At 33.4% G+C, this 14,582-nt stretch overlaps 1 protein-coding gene across 1 annotated transcript in view; it reads left to right on the top strand.

Moving 5' to 3' along the window:
* Positions 1–2,733: 2,733 nt before the first annotated feature.
* Positions 2,734–14,582, top strand: part of LOC128992011 (uncharacterized) — a 47,825-nt gene continuing 35,976 nt past the window's right edge. Inside the window, exon 1 of the mRNA XM_054415343.1 lies at positions 2,734–2,898. The gene's annotated coding sequence lies outside the window, so the exon portion shown is untranslated. The remainder of the gene's footprint in view (positions 2,899–14,582) is intronic.

Below are 14,582 nucleotides of genomic sequence, written 5' to 3'. Positions count from 1 at the left end.
CAGGTTTGCTGGGGGAGGTTATATTAAAATATTGATGGCTGCATTTTTGCAAACCAAGCCAGCTCTCTTAACTTGATAAAAGAAAGAATTATGATTGGTAGCATATTGAATTGCAATACCCTAATACGCCTTGACCCTAAACCACTTATGTATTTTTTAACAATTAGTACAAAATGTCAAAACAAAGTGAGTAAAATGAGAATGTCCAATATTATCCTCCACAATGAATCTGCAGCTCTGTTTGGCTTTGGCAACATTGTCCACTTGAGTGGACGACCTTGAATACCTCAACGGACACGACAAGCCACGCTACGCATAGCACGCCAGTCAACTGCGCAAAACTATCCATTATTTCATAAATTGTCCTATTAAAGTCGTAATTCCTTTCTAAAGGGAACTTTCCATACACCTAATGTTATATAAATTCAAATTTATTTTAAAAATTGAAATCTTACTACACATTGAAGTCTGCTTTAGAACAAAGAATAATATTAAATCAAATTTTGCAAGTTTGTTTAAACCTAATTATGATCATTGTTATATAATAGGTGGTTTCTTATAATATTAATAGAAAATGTTATGGCTGTTAAAGATATTAAATATAGCACTTGATTTTCCAAATTGAATTTCTTCCCAAATTTCTCAACTTGTTGAGGAATTGTTCCTCTTGATCCAATAAGTAGTCCATAACTTAAAATTTAGATATTTTATATTTTTCCGAATAATAGGGGATAGTTTTTTTATAAATATTTACTTTTTCTTCATGGACTTCCTGTGGCTGATTTTCATTTGTCTCATGACGAACTGTTGGGTCTATAATGAGACCGAAATCTTTCCCCTTGTCTATAACAATGATGTCACTCCGCCTCACAGAGCCCTCTTCTTCTATAGCTGTGACCTCTTCATATACCTCGTAACTTTTCTTTCTGAATTGATCAGCTATGATCTTTCTGATCGTATGGTGGCGGGTATTCCGTAGAAGACTATGGGCACTTTCCAAGGACAAAAGCAAGAGTTTTAAGAATAAATTTCTCAGATACAGGACAATGCCTGCACTGGTTCCCGTCCCTGGATCTCCCAAGACTTCTAAGAGGAATAACGTCTCCGACCATTTTCAAGTATTGTTTGAACTCAGCTGTACCATTTTTTTTTATTCTTTCAATTTATTACATTATTAAAATCAGGTTTGATTATTTGTTTGTATTACTGTATTATGGTTTGTTTATTTCCGCTTAACTTAACCAAACAATAGTTTTATTAATACTTATGATATGAAGTCAAATGGGGTGAAGCCCGTGGGTGGTAGTTTTATTAAACTATTGTTAGATGGTATAGGCTAATATATAATATGTTTTTTTTCGGTTCGGTGTGCTTTATTGTATAATTAGCTAAATAAATATTGTACCGTGGCGACTTACAATAACCTCTGTGTTGTAAGATTTTCCAAGTTGTTTCATAGGCTACAGCCTGGAGATAAGAACTGAGCTATCACTTAAGTTGTATGCAAACTCATAAAGCTAATGAGCTATAAATATCTGTTTACAAACTGTAAACTTCTCCCTCTGTTTCGCTTCGTCGCGGCGCTTTCGTTTTCATGCATTCCGGTTCTTTTCTTATAGTAGATGTAAAATACCTGGGTTTTTATGACTGCGGGTGAATTTACCGGGGTAAAGTAAAATACCCATATTTCATAAATACCCGGGAGTTTATGATTATTCAACTGCAGCTAGTTGTTACGGCTATTAGTGTTACTAGTGTAGACAATCAGGTCGGTGACGTCATTTGCTTATGCTTAGGCCTATGATCCATACCATACAGTTTCTATGTTCTAATACTTCGTGGTTTTGATTTTTTTCAACAAAGACAGCATATCCTCGTGAAAACGTGTTTCAGTGTTTGTGATAGTCAGCCTACCCTCTATATTTTTTCTACATTGTTTTTATATTGTTTTGATTTGTTTACAGTTCTCTAATCTCTACGAACCTATCTTATGTGGTTTTACAGCTTTGCCTTTGGCCGTGTTTTGCAATAATCTTGTTCAGCTTATAGGTGAACTTTTAGGTTATCTCTTGAGTCAGATTCCAAATCAAAGTCTCGAAACGTCATGAAAACTGATTGTTACTAATCACAATGTTAATGTACGCAATACCCAAGAGTCTCAAATAACATAAACCACAAAAATAATCACTCTACACCATTTCACACGGTATCCCATTATTTCTCCACCAGCCAGACAATGATCGGACAGTAGTGACACTTTTATTTTCCACGCTACCTTGCCCATCCACAAGTAGACCGGACAGTAGTGGCACTGTTTACGCTACACTGCCCATCTGCCCCTCCCCTCTCCTCTATCTATCTATCAGTCAGTGTTTCCATTCGCGGGATTATTATCCCGAAAACGGGATATTTGGACCTTGAGCGGGATTAAAACGGGATGCGGGATAAAACGGGATTTTCGGCTGTGACGACTATTTTTAATTTTTCCTATTTAATTTTAGAGAAAAACTAACTCAAATTGTTAAAATACTGTAGCAAAATATAATAGTGATGTTTAAACAACTTTTTAAACATGATACGTCAAGTATAATACTAGGTATTGTACAAAAAAATCATGCGGGATAAACCGGGATTTTTCACAATTTAAAAGCGGGATAAAACGGGATTTCTGGACCCAGTAAGCGGGATTATTTTTTTGGTCGTGTGGAAACACTGCTATCAGTGTGAGAGTGACGCTCGGCCGGTGTAGTCGTGTCAGTGTGTGTGTCTGTGTGGGTGTACAGTTAGCGCACGCGCACGCCCGTGCTGCCCTTCATTTAGCCGGGCCCTTCTGTCGCTGTTGTGTCACAATCTAATCTCGTACTGGACCTCGTAGATTGCAGGATTACACAGTAAAACGTAAGTTTTTCATTCTACGTAGAATTGTTTGATGGCGTCCTCCATTGTGATTCGTTGGCGGGTTCGTTTTGCGAATTGCTCAACTTCTGGACCTACCTCAACGTTTGAGGTGTGCTCTTGTCGTGGAATGTGAAGTTTGGAATTAGCCGTATCTTTAGGTCCAATTGTATGAAGTAAATATATTCGCACAACATCCTGTTAATTTTTTGGTAGGGAAAATTACTTACATATCGCCTAGTTTTAATAATAAAATAACAATATATCAACGAGAAAGTATCTTGCAAACATCAAGAATAAATACAATTTGTAACCCTAATGTTTGTAAAAGTTGTTTACGTTTAACAACAAACATCCTCGTTCCGATCCGACACGTTATTATCTTGACTCATCGATAATTGCATCCAATATCGGTTTAGCTATCACTAACTGTTTAAAAGTTAGTTTTTAACTCTATACTAGGGATTCTTTTAAACTTTGAAACACTCTTACTTAGATCTATTCTGTTTCATATGTTCAAATAAACTGTATCTATATAAATAAAATTAGAGTTTTGTCTGTACATTGCTTAGAATAATGAACTTTTTGGTTATTTTTACATTTCATAGGTCAGAGAAACCGAATCAAACCTTATCTCAATTTCTGTCTGTCTGTCTGTCTGTCTGTCTGTCTGTCTATCTGTCATTCTCTTGGTAACGCTAAAATACGCACTTTATTACAACTACTCCTCAATAACTATAGCACTGTCCCGCCTGAAACTTATTTTCCAAATACTATACATATATGAGATGGTTTTAGACGTATTTCATCGAATATGAGACAGTTAGATATTTAACAGTAAACCCTTGAAAATCAAGTTTTTGTCGATTTTTGACGTGGAATTTCTGGAAGCCCATGTTAACCTTATGAGAAATGAAATTATTGAATCTTAACAGCTGTTTCAATTAAACAAGTTGGTTCTGTTCTGTGATGTTCAATAGCATTAAAGTTACAAGGATTACCAACAGGGTGCAGCACTAGCACTATTATTTCTTTTACATTTATGACAACAGCTAATTTGCAACCTGGAGGCGAGTGAGCGTAGCGAACGAGCTAACCTGAAGGCAAGTGAGCGTAGCGAACGAGCTAACCTGAAGGAAAGTGAGCGCAGCGAACGAGCTCCAACATACAGGTGAGTGAGCGTAGCGAACGAACTTCAACCAGGACGTGATTGAGCCATGCAAACGAGATCAGATAGTAAAAATAAAAGTAAGCCTACCGTTATAGGATCGACCGGCAGACACAGAGGTAATTTAACCTTTTATTGATTGTCATACCGATCCGGAACAACAAAAAACAACATAAAATGAAGCTATGTATAATAGTTTGGCCAGCATATCTTAAAATATGCAAACCAACTGCTGTTCGTTATATAAGAAGGTTTCAACTGAATATTATAAGATCCCCGTGCGTAGAACGGGTACACAGCTAGTATTAAATACAAGAAAAAACACAAGACCGTAGGTACACAGGTACACAGCTAGTTATGAACTAACATAAAATATTACATATTACTAAATCCATTTGAAAACTCTATTGCAAATACCTTATACCCGTTTGGTTATTGGTACAGGTAAATATGTGGTAGTCCTTGTCGTATTCTTGTACTATAAAATATGTATTCTTGTTTTGTGTATACCCTGTGTGTATTTCCAATCTTAAGTCGTCTCTGTTCATGCTCAATGCAAGGGTAGATGCATCGGAAGCTGATAATTTACATGAACATGGATTGTTCAACAACCCACCCTCCCCCAAACGTCTACAATATTGCTATTGTGTCACGTGATTGACTCATTGCATAAATTAATTAGTTTGTCGACTGTGCAATATGTTATTACTGCGTCATAACTTGTAATGCGATGTGGGTTGACCGTTGAAATGGCAGGCAATATGTGTGTAGAATATTTTTATAAATCTTATCTTACCGGTAATGATTGCCGTTAATCAAGATGGTAGTAAGTTAATAATCGATTCAATGAATGTCAGTAGAGTAACTGTACTTGTAACAATGGCTGCGTAATTGTTTCTGTTCCGACGAGTCATATTAGGACGATTAATTTGGCGTATACCAAAACACATACTATGCGACACGGATTTAGTATTTTTTTCCGATTCTTGTTAAAAAGTAAAATTATCTCGTTGACAATGCACGTTACCAACAGTCAAACTGTTTCCAATTTTATTTCTCATGAAGTTGAAAAGGTTCTAAAAGGTTCTCCAAGGTTGACAAACTAATTCTCATGCAATAAAAGTAATATGGAATTTCTCAGCTGAAGGAAATGCCAAACTCATCAGAAAGTACAAAAAAAAAAAAATAACTAGAAACTTACGCCGAATATAAAATTGTATAACTTGTTGTAGAACATAAATTTTTAGTAAATTGTTATTCAGTTTATATAGTTTGAAGATCGCGTTGTCGTAATAGCATAAGCAATGTTACACAAATCTCTAATTTGCTGTCAATTGATGGTCTTCTGCCGATTGATGAAATAATTTTTTTTAAACATTCGTTTACAGATTTATTTGTTTAACCTTAATCTTACTGTGATTGTGATACGAATACATACACAGCGATTCTACTGTATTACAGTATAAGAAACCAAGAACTGTTTTGGAGCATGTTTTAGTAGTCCATCCTATTTATAAGCACAAACGGTTTTCTTATTTTCTATAACAGGTACATAAATTCATATATATATATATATATATATATATATATATATATGGTATTTAGATTTGTATTCTTTGGACACACTTGTTAGTTGGTAAAATATTGCAAACATGAGACATTTATACCTTTCGTCAACGTAGGTCGTAGGTACATAAATTACAGCAGTTACAGTCAGCAAATTTCAATAATAATTCTACACAATGATACCCCAAAAAATAAAAATACGAGATTCGACAAATCGTTATCAACAGACGCATCATGGAAAGGATTTGCAACATTCGAATGGAGATTGTTATAGGAGGGGAGGTGGGGGAGAGAAGCTATTTTCAAACAAATCTTCTCTGCGTAACGAGATTGGGCAGTTGATAGGCTTCGCGGTCTTGACAAAAAGACAAAGCCTACAGCATAATTTCAGCTATAGCAAAATACTTGTTCTCAATCTATACTCCACTTTCATACATAGTTCCACTTTCCATAAGTCCAATGATGTGGTTAATTAAAATTTCGTTTCTAGTTTCAACGTCATTGGCATTTTAAAGGTATTTTAACAGATCCTGAGTATTACTGTAATCATTCATAGCTTCAATCTGTTCAATCTGTGTGGTATGAATGATATTAGTGTAAAATATTGCATACTAAATGCTGGAAAACAATTCATTTTCATAACCGTGATCGCATCGCTAGCCATATAGATACGGAGCGATTAATTCTAATTGATGGAAAATGACTGAAGTAATTTCCAGGGCTATTACTCAATTTCCTCGAGACAATGCGTCAGTGTCCAAGTTATTGTGCAGTGCACACTATCAAGTAAGTGAATCATGTAGTTTCATATCCACAATCTTACTTTTTCTTGTACTGCATCATCACACAAAAATAATTTCGTCATCATGGAGTCGTTATTTTAAGTAGGTAGAATAAATTTTGCTGAGTGCTTTGAACTTGAGTCTTTAATTCATCACTACAAAAGTTCGGAGTTGAGAATCTTTTTGCTCAATCTACTTTTATATTTTCTTTCACTTTTGATCTTTGCCATACGTTAATTCACTTGTCCTCGAATCAAATAAAAATGGAATAGGCTACCTGTAAAGTTCATTGTTGGACAGGATGGAGGAAACATTTGGAAAATGTATGTAGTACCATAGATTAAACATACTCGGGAGTATGTTTAATCTATGGTAGTACGTACCTATTGGATTAAAAGTAAAGCCTTAATTCTTATTGATATGGAATAAATACAAAACAAACATGCCTGGGAAAGTTGTTTCTGGATTATTTACTCACTAATCGAAAGACAAAAATTTTCCAACGATCGTAAAAATTTGTGTGTCAGCTTAAATGATCAAAGTGCAAGCGTCCGAAGAAAAACAAGCTGGAAAACCACTGACAGACTTTATGAAATGTATTTATATGTTATACAATTTATAACATATATTTATAACATCTATAGGCCTATAATCTATAGATCAATTTCGTATTGTGCGTGGTCATTAATAATAAAATGTAAACAAATGAACTTTTGGATTGTTGCTGTGTCCAAGAGTAGCCTTGTGTTGAATATTAAATTACAGGGCTACAAATTAACGAAATTGATTCTCATAAGTTATAAAGCTTATTTATAGGTTATACTTGATTCAAAGTATAAGTGTAATATCATTGACTATATATAGTCAATCAATGGTAATTGCATGTCAAAGGAATCATTTAATCATTTACAACCAAATACTGTGGAGAATTTTGTGTATAAGCTTTCCTGAATCATAATAAAAACCAACAAAACAAACAAAAAAAGGTTTAGTGTTCTCTAAGACAACGGTTTTAACATTTCCCCGACAACACGGTCATGAAAGCGGGATTACACTGTATTTTTCATCTTCATCGTATCGAGATTTCCATTGCTTCAAACTTTCATAGCACAGATTGCCTAAGTTCTTATGCCAGATATTGCATTCTCTACCTACATCCATGTCACGTTATTCTCTTTTAAAATACCGTTTATACTCATCTCACTTTTGTTGCAGATGTGTACTATTCAGCCGATTATATTGAATACGAGTATCTTATATCTCCAGTGAACATTTCTCATACAGGAGTGTCTGGTTATTTATTCCAATCCCAATGTTCATACGGCAAAGACATTTATGTCATATTTGTTTGTACTGTTGAAAGGACCATAATGACGATATTAACCAACACATTAAATAAACATAAAATGTCAAATTAAACCATACAACGAATAGAGAAGAAAGACATTAAAATGTATACCTGGCCCATACACCGTAATACAACAAACGATGTAAAATACAAGCTGGAGGCTTATTACATAAGTGCTCAAATCACATCAAACAGACTTATTAAGGGCGGTCCTAGACCTATATTCTGGGGGGGGGGGGGGTCACCTGGGGGGTTATTCTATACGCAAAGGAGGGTGGCGCGTGCTGGTCTCTTGATCTGTCTTTAATATACATCATATGATTATTTAAATATTATGTTATATTTGAAAGTACCGTAAGGTTCAGGCAGTTTTTTTTATTTATTATTATTTTTTTCTTTTAGCGAATTTCCCATATAGGGAATAGGCTATTACCGTAGGTCTCATGGTAAGACCTAGACCCGGGACCGATTTTCTTTTTCGTTTTGAGGTCCCCAGAGGCCAAAAACACCATCCGTTCAAATTCATATATATATATATATATATATATTAAAATTAAAACATATATAACAAAGTACCCTTTTTGTAATTATTTTATTTTTCATGACGAAATGTTTCGGAACTAAGTCCATTGTCAAGTCATTTTTACCATAACCTCATTCTTTAAACTTTAGAGTTTAAAGAATGAGGTTATGGTAAAAATGACTTGACAATGGACTTAGTTCCGAAACATGTCGTCATGAAAAATAAAATAATTACGAAAAGGGTACTTTGTTATATATGTTTTAATTTTAATATATATATATATATATATATATATATATATATATATATTTATATATATATATATATATATATATATATATATATATATTTATATATGTGTCCGTTAGCGCGATAACTCGAGCAAAATTGATCCGATTTTGATGAAATTTGGTACAAACGTGTAAACCTACATTTATTCGAACGAGTTCGCGAACCAGCATAATCGGACCATGGGATCAGGGGTTTATGGGGGGTTTTATGGGGTAAAAATGGGGTTTTCTCATTTTTGACCCTAAAAACTTAAAATTTCTAAATTTCTCACTAGACCAATTTGAAGAGCTTAAAAAAAACAAATAATTTGATATATTGAAGTGTTTTTGAATGTTCATTGACTACGGAGAAAATTTAAAATTCCCATGTTATTCTTATGGAGAATAAATAAACTGTTCTAGTTTGCTTGTTTATGGATATATTTTAATCAAATTTGGCAATTTGGTTTATTTCATACTAAGCTATCAATATTTCAATTGAAAAAAAACACATCTCAACATCTTCCCTGTAGCAGCAAACCTAACTACTCACCAAAATTAATGTTATTTAAATAGGAAATAAATCTGAAAATTTATAGGGAATATTTTAGTAGAAATCAAGCCGGGTAAATGGAAATTCGCTTAGTATGCAGGTTTGCTGCGACGGGGGTATTTTACTTAAATAATGTGAAGTTTTTGTATTATTGAGACGTGTGGAATTGATCAGTAACAGACGCCGCTAACCCGATGGAGTTTTAAGTCCAGACTGCAGGTGGTCAGTACAGTAGGTACGTCCGTCATCTTATCCCCTCAGGCTGCGTTCATTCTTCCCTCTTCCAATACAAGGAAGAGAGAGTTTTCTTTATGTGCAAACGCATTTTGGACATAAAGAAAACTCTAAACTAAAATCTTGATTAATTTTGACTAATAAGGATTATTTAAATCCTTAAAATATATTCTTTAAGATGAATCACAATGTTACAAGTTTTTATGCTGGTTAACTATATATTAGAAATATTGCTACTTACCCATCACCTCAGAATGAAATAGAGACTGATACATAACAAAACTAAGGTATTTTTGTGTAGAATATTTACCTGAATTAATTTAGAATCCTATGGAGATGAACTGGATGAGTTATTCTCTGACAGTTTCCTCAGAAGTTGCAAAGGAGTTGAAAGATGATTCTTGTTGCTTGTCTGAAAGAAAAAAAAAACACGTTGAAGTGAGGGATATGTTTTATCAATTAGTATCAGAGTTGTTATCGTAGGGTAGTCATTAAGGATATTTTCCTATTGCCAAGTTCAATTTTACTTGTCTTTAGGAAGGAATTATTTCTTGAGAAAGAACATTGCTTTAGGTTTCACGTTTCACCCATTTTTATTAAAGACTGTATGTAGAAAGACTTTTCATAAATTTTTACTGATTGATTATGTGTAGTTTTTACCTTTTAACATTTATATTTCTACCTATAAATGTAACATTCCTTAAACACCAACGCTACCAAAATAAACATGGAAATCTACCTGTTGTAGGATTGTGTCCAAAGTTTCCCTTTCAGTCTTCTGACTCAATTCAGAGTGATAAGGCCTTTATAAATCGGCAGCCATGTAGAAATAAATAAGTTTACTTTGTTTAAGCGGAGTGTGAACTGAGTGAGTCGCCTCGTCTGACACCTAGAACATTTCTGGTCCACAAAGAGTGAACAAACTACTATTCTGAGGTGTAATGGGTCTCGAAGTATGTTGACCAGGCTCATAAGCGGGTAACTCCTTCACCCAACTATGTGTAGTTTGTCGCGGTGATAGATGTCACAGGGAGGGATACAGGGAGGTTGCAAGGTGGTCTGAACCCTACAGGTCAAGACAAGCGAGTCGCAAAATAACATGTGAAGAAAATCAGAGAATATTCATACAGTAACTAATTCAGAAGTTTTCAGGGATATGAGATGATTGCATTGAAAACGTTTAGACTTTGTCAGAAGAAGTAATCGCATGGGAAAGGCCGACACGTCACAGGTCTCCAATGAGTCCTATAAAAGACTCAAAGAGGAAACCGGCAAAATGTCCTTTGGACCACCCTGGTGTAGTTTGTGTGTGTGTCGGGAGTCTTTCGAAGATTTTTGAACAGTTGCTAAAAGGTATCTAACATGGCTTGTAATTTGTACGTATCCTCCAAAACAATCTGAAACACAAGATAAAAAGAAACATGATAGTATTGTTTGCAACAAGATAACACTAGCTACTTTATTAGGTATTTTATTTCAAAGTATTATGTCATTAAAGGTACATTAAGGAGTTAAAAAAAATATTTTCAAGTATTTTCCTTCATTTTGTAACATAATTTCTGCCACTTGCATAGGCTAAATACTTGCTGAGGTAAAGTTGTTGTGAAAAGAATATAGTTTCAATGAAAACACGTGTTAAATTGATAAATGTGTTTTTAATAGTGATTTGTAATATTTGACGTATCGGAACTGAAACATGTGAGAAATATTGTTATTTACGGTCCCTCTTTTTACTGCTCCTTCAAGGATTTTGTGTCATTGAACAACCAAAAGCAGCAATATTGTATACTTCATTATTTTATTTTATCTCCGATCAAATATGAGATTTAAAAATGTTTTCTTCAAATAGAGACCCTAGATTTTAATTTGACAACATGCTCCATCAAATATACCCCTGTGTAATTTGAATACATCTTGATGTGTGTTATCTTGTATTAGGTATCAATTATTGAGATGGGGATGCAACCTATGTGCATATTTTAACCGAAATAGTTTGAAGTTAGTGTTCCTGTGTTTGCAGTTATTAAAATTCTGACTACCTTGAAAGGTTAAACCTCATAACCAACATTTACTGGCAATATTTTGTTTATTTCTCGATTATGTTTCAAAGCTTGTCTCTTTTAATTTTGTTATTGCTCGTGAAAATAGTATCTAAGCATATTCAAAACATAAAGACCATCCTAGTCAATATAAAAATAAAATTTACACTTCAACAGCTAGTAGATTATTCTTGATATTGTTGTTTTATGTGTAAAAACAATAAAGTAATAATAGATACCTTCTAACAATTTTTGCATCATAAAATTGACCTATGAATAATCAAACAGCTTTGTCTTATTGCTGTTTTCTTTCATCAGACACACTGAGCTTCTTAAAAACTAGTTAGAAGGTATTAAAAACTTGTAACATTGTGTTAATTTAATTCAACATAATTTCATTTTAGAAATATATAAATTAGAGTTAACAGCATTAAAGAAGTTTCAATTTTGATTTTTATTAGCAAAACATTTCTCATCAAATCCAGTTAAATCATTGGATACTAAAGGTTATATCTATAACTGTCCATTCAAAATAAAGTCTGCCATTAGGCTTAAGTATTTTTATTTTATTTATGTAAACAAACAACAAATAAAACATATGGTTTTCCATAGTAAATCAAAATTATTTAGCTATTGATAACTGTGTAGTTACAATTTCAAATTCACTATTTTTTATCAATATAATAGAAGACCTCTTCAAATCTTACTTATATATAGTAGTTTTCAAATTGGAGTGTTGATGAAATGCAGTACAAACTACATTACTTCATCTAATTTTGAAACGTGTTCGTTTGCAAGTTTAGTGATTCTTGGATCTTAAAGTCATGAAAGAACCAATATTGCTCAATAATAAACCTAAAATGGACCAGAAGGTAATTGTTTTCCCTTATGAATCAATTTGACGTCTTGTACATTTTTTAATTACATTTCAAAACTTTCAAATTTTCATTTTCAAACTTAGGCTATGGCTAATCAAACTACTAACATAGAAATGGGATGAGTTTAACAAAGCTTAACTAGAAATACGATTAAGATACTTTTAATCATGTCCAAAATAATATACACGTTCTCACAATTAATTAATGCAAAGCTAAGGATATGATTAAACTTATCTACATGTTTCTAGTTTACAGTTTTACTCTTCAATTCCTTATTATATTACTCATGATACAGAGAGCTTGTGACTTGTTTGAAATTCATTTTAAATATGAATTTTGTTGCTAGGTAACTTATTTATGATTTTTTGTCCAAACGTTATCTGTTACTGCTATGTTTTGTTGTAACCAAGGTGAAGTAAAATGTTCAACAAAGTATTTTCTTGTTCACAAGAAGTATGTCATACTGTTGTTACCTATCATAATTTTCACTTGACATATGCTCAAAAACAATGTGATATGATTGATAAAAACGCTAATACCAGGTAATTTAGACCGAATATTTGTGTTCGAGGTCAGTGGCACAAAAAATGATAAAGATTTAGTGAATCAAGAACACTCGTTGGAAATCCAACAACAGTAAACTATTTATAATCATCGACCACTATACGAGCACGCACGTCTACTACAATCAGTGCGACAGTGTAAAATTACATACTACTATACATCTGCCTTTGTTTTCTCTATTTATGAATATTTCTTGCATCGCCATTTATTCGTAGTTAACGGCATTGATTTGCATTACCCATAACAATATTTTGCCGGTTCTATATAATATTATATTCCACGTAATTGTTACACACTTTTTATTTCAACGTGATTGCAATGTCATTGTTATTTAGGTACTTAGTCAATACGACTATCATTGTTTTAATTGTCTGTCCGTCTCATAGTTAATACAATACTTACTATTTTAATTTTACCCGGAAATTGATGATCGTAAAACAAATTCAAACAAGATCTTGCCCATATCTCACGTCTTTTCAGACAAGAATAAACAATACGTCGTTTTGTTTCCTCAATCATTTTATTTTAGGTTATATTTTTAAAGTGAAAACATTATGAAAGTTACGTCTATTAGCGCCTTTGGAAGATCTTCCTCAAGCTCAGATGCAATCTTGTGGGGGACATTAAGCGTTTATCATTGTCATTTTTTACACTTAAAATTTTCTTATACCGTACTGTAGAATGTCGACACTATTTTTAATGTTGCATATTTCATGTTAAAGTTGTACATTATGAATAAAAAAAAGCGTTCAACGCTAACATAATGATACATTTAGAGTACAATATAGTTCAAGATCTACGCCTACACCTGATCACATAACGTATGCTATAGTCAACAGGTCTCTCAATCGATAATGTGTGAGGTCAAAAGGGAGTCGCGTGACATAGGTCTGTTGTATGAGCAAAGGTCGCAAACATGAAGCGGGTAACTACCTAATGTGGGTCTTGTCACGTCAGCTGATAAGCGAGGTTAACATTTATGATCAGTTAGAAACTGTTTTATCAAAGGAATAGATAGATAAATTGAGAATCAAACCACTCATCAATAAAGCTCTCTCCTGGCAATCAAAAAGTTGCCGGTTCGATCCTGAGAAAATTATGTAGCTTTTTATGGTTCGAGACTGGACCAAGCTGTCCTTGATCATTAGGCATGGTCCTGACTAATGAAACAGCTGGCCTTAGTCAGTAACAAAGCTACACAAGGTATGTTCATACTATAGTTCGGCCGCTTAGAAAACGACCTGCGCGCTAATGCTAATCCAATGCTGGAGGAGGTCGCTTTCAAAGCGGCCGAACTATACACTCATCCTTTACTTATTTAATAAGTTGCAGGAAGCAAATTGTATAGTAGAGAGGGTTTGGATAAATATGTTTAAAGGAATTTTTGTATTCTTATGAATAATGTTTTTATATCGCCACAAAATACAGACTATCTATTCAACATTTAAGTGATGAATCGTACAGTAAAGATTTGCATACTCTTTTATTCGCTGTAAAAATCATGGTACTATACAGTGATGATTTAACACTTGTCATACTAAGCATTCGGTGTAATTCATGTACACTATAGGTAGGTAAATTCAAATTTCATAAGTTATAATTTCATTGGTAACTAACTACATGACTTTGTAATCAAACGTGTTCATATGATTTTCAATAATGCGTTACAATCTTTTTAAATTTCGTAATTCATCGGAAACTATAAACTACCACGTCTATACATTAAAACGTGTAGGAAAAATGAATCCTATAATTTTGATCTG

This window comes from Macrosteles quadrilineatus, unplaced genomic scaffold (assembly GCF_028750875.1).
Source record: "Macrosteles quadrilineatus isolate MER2022 unplaced genomic scaffold, UCM_ALF_1.0 Scaffold_4__1_contigs__length_99947679, whole genome shotgun sequence".
Taxonomy (NCBI): Eukaryota; Metazoa; Arthropoda; class Insecta; order Hemiptera; family Cicadellidae; genus Macrosteles; species Macrosteles quadrilineatus.
Note: the sequence above shows the minus strand (reverse complement) of the source record. Positions and strands in the feature narration are given on the sequence as shown.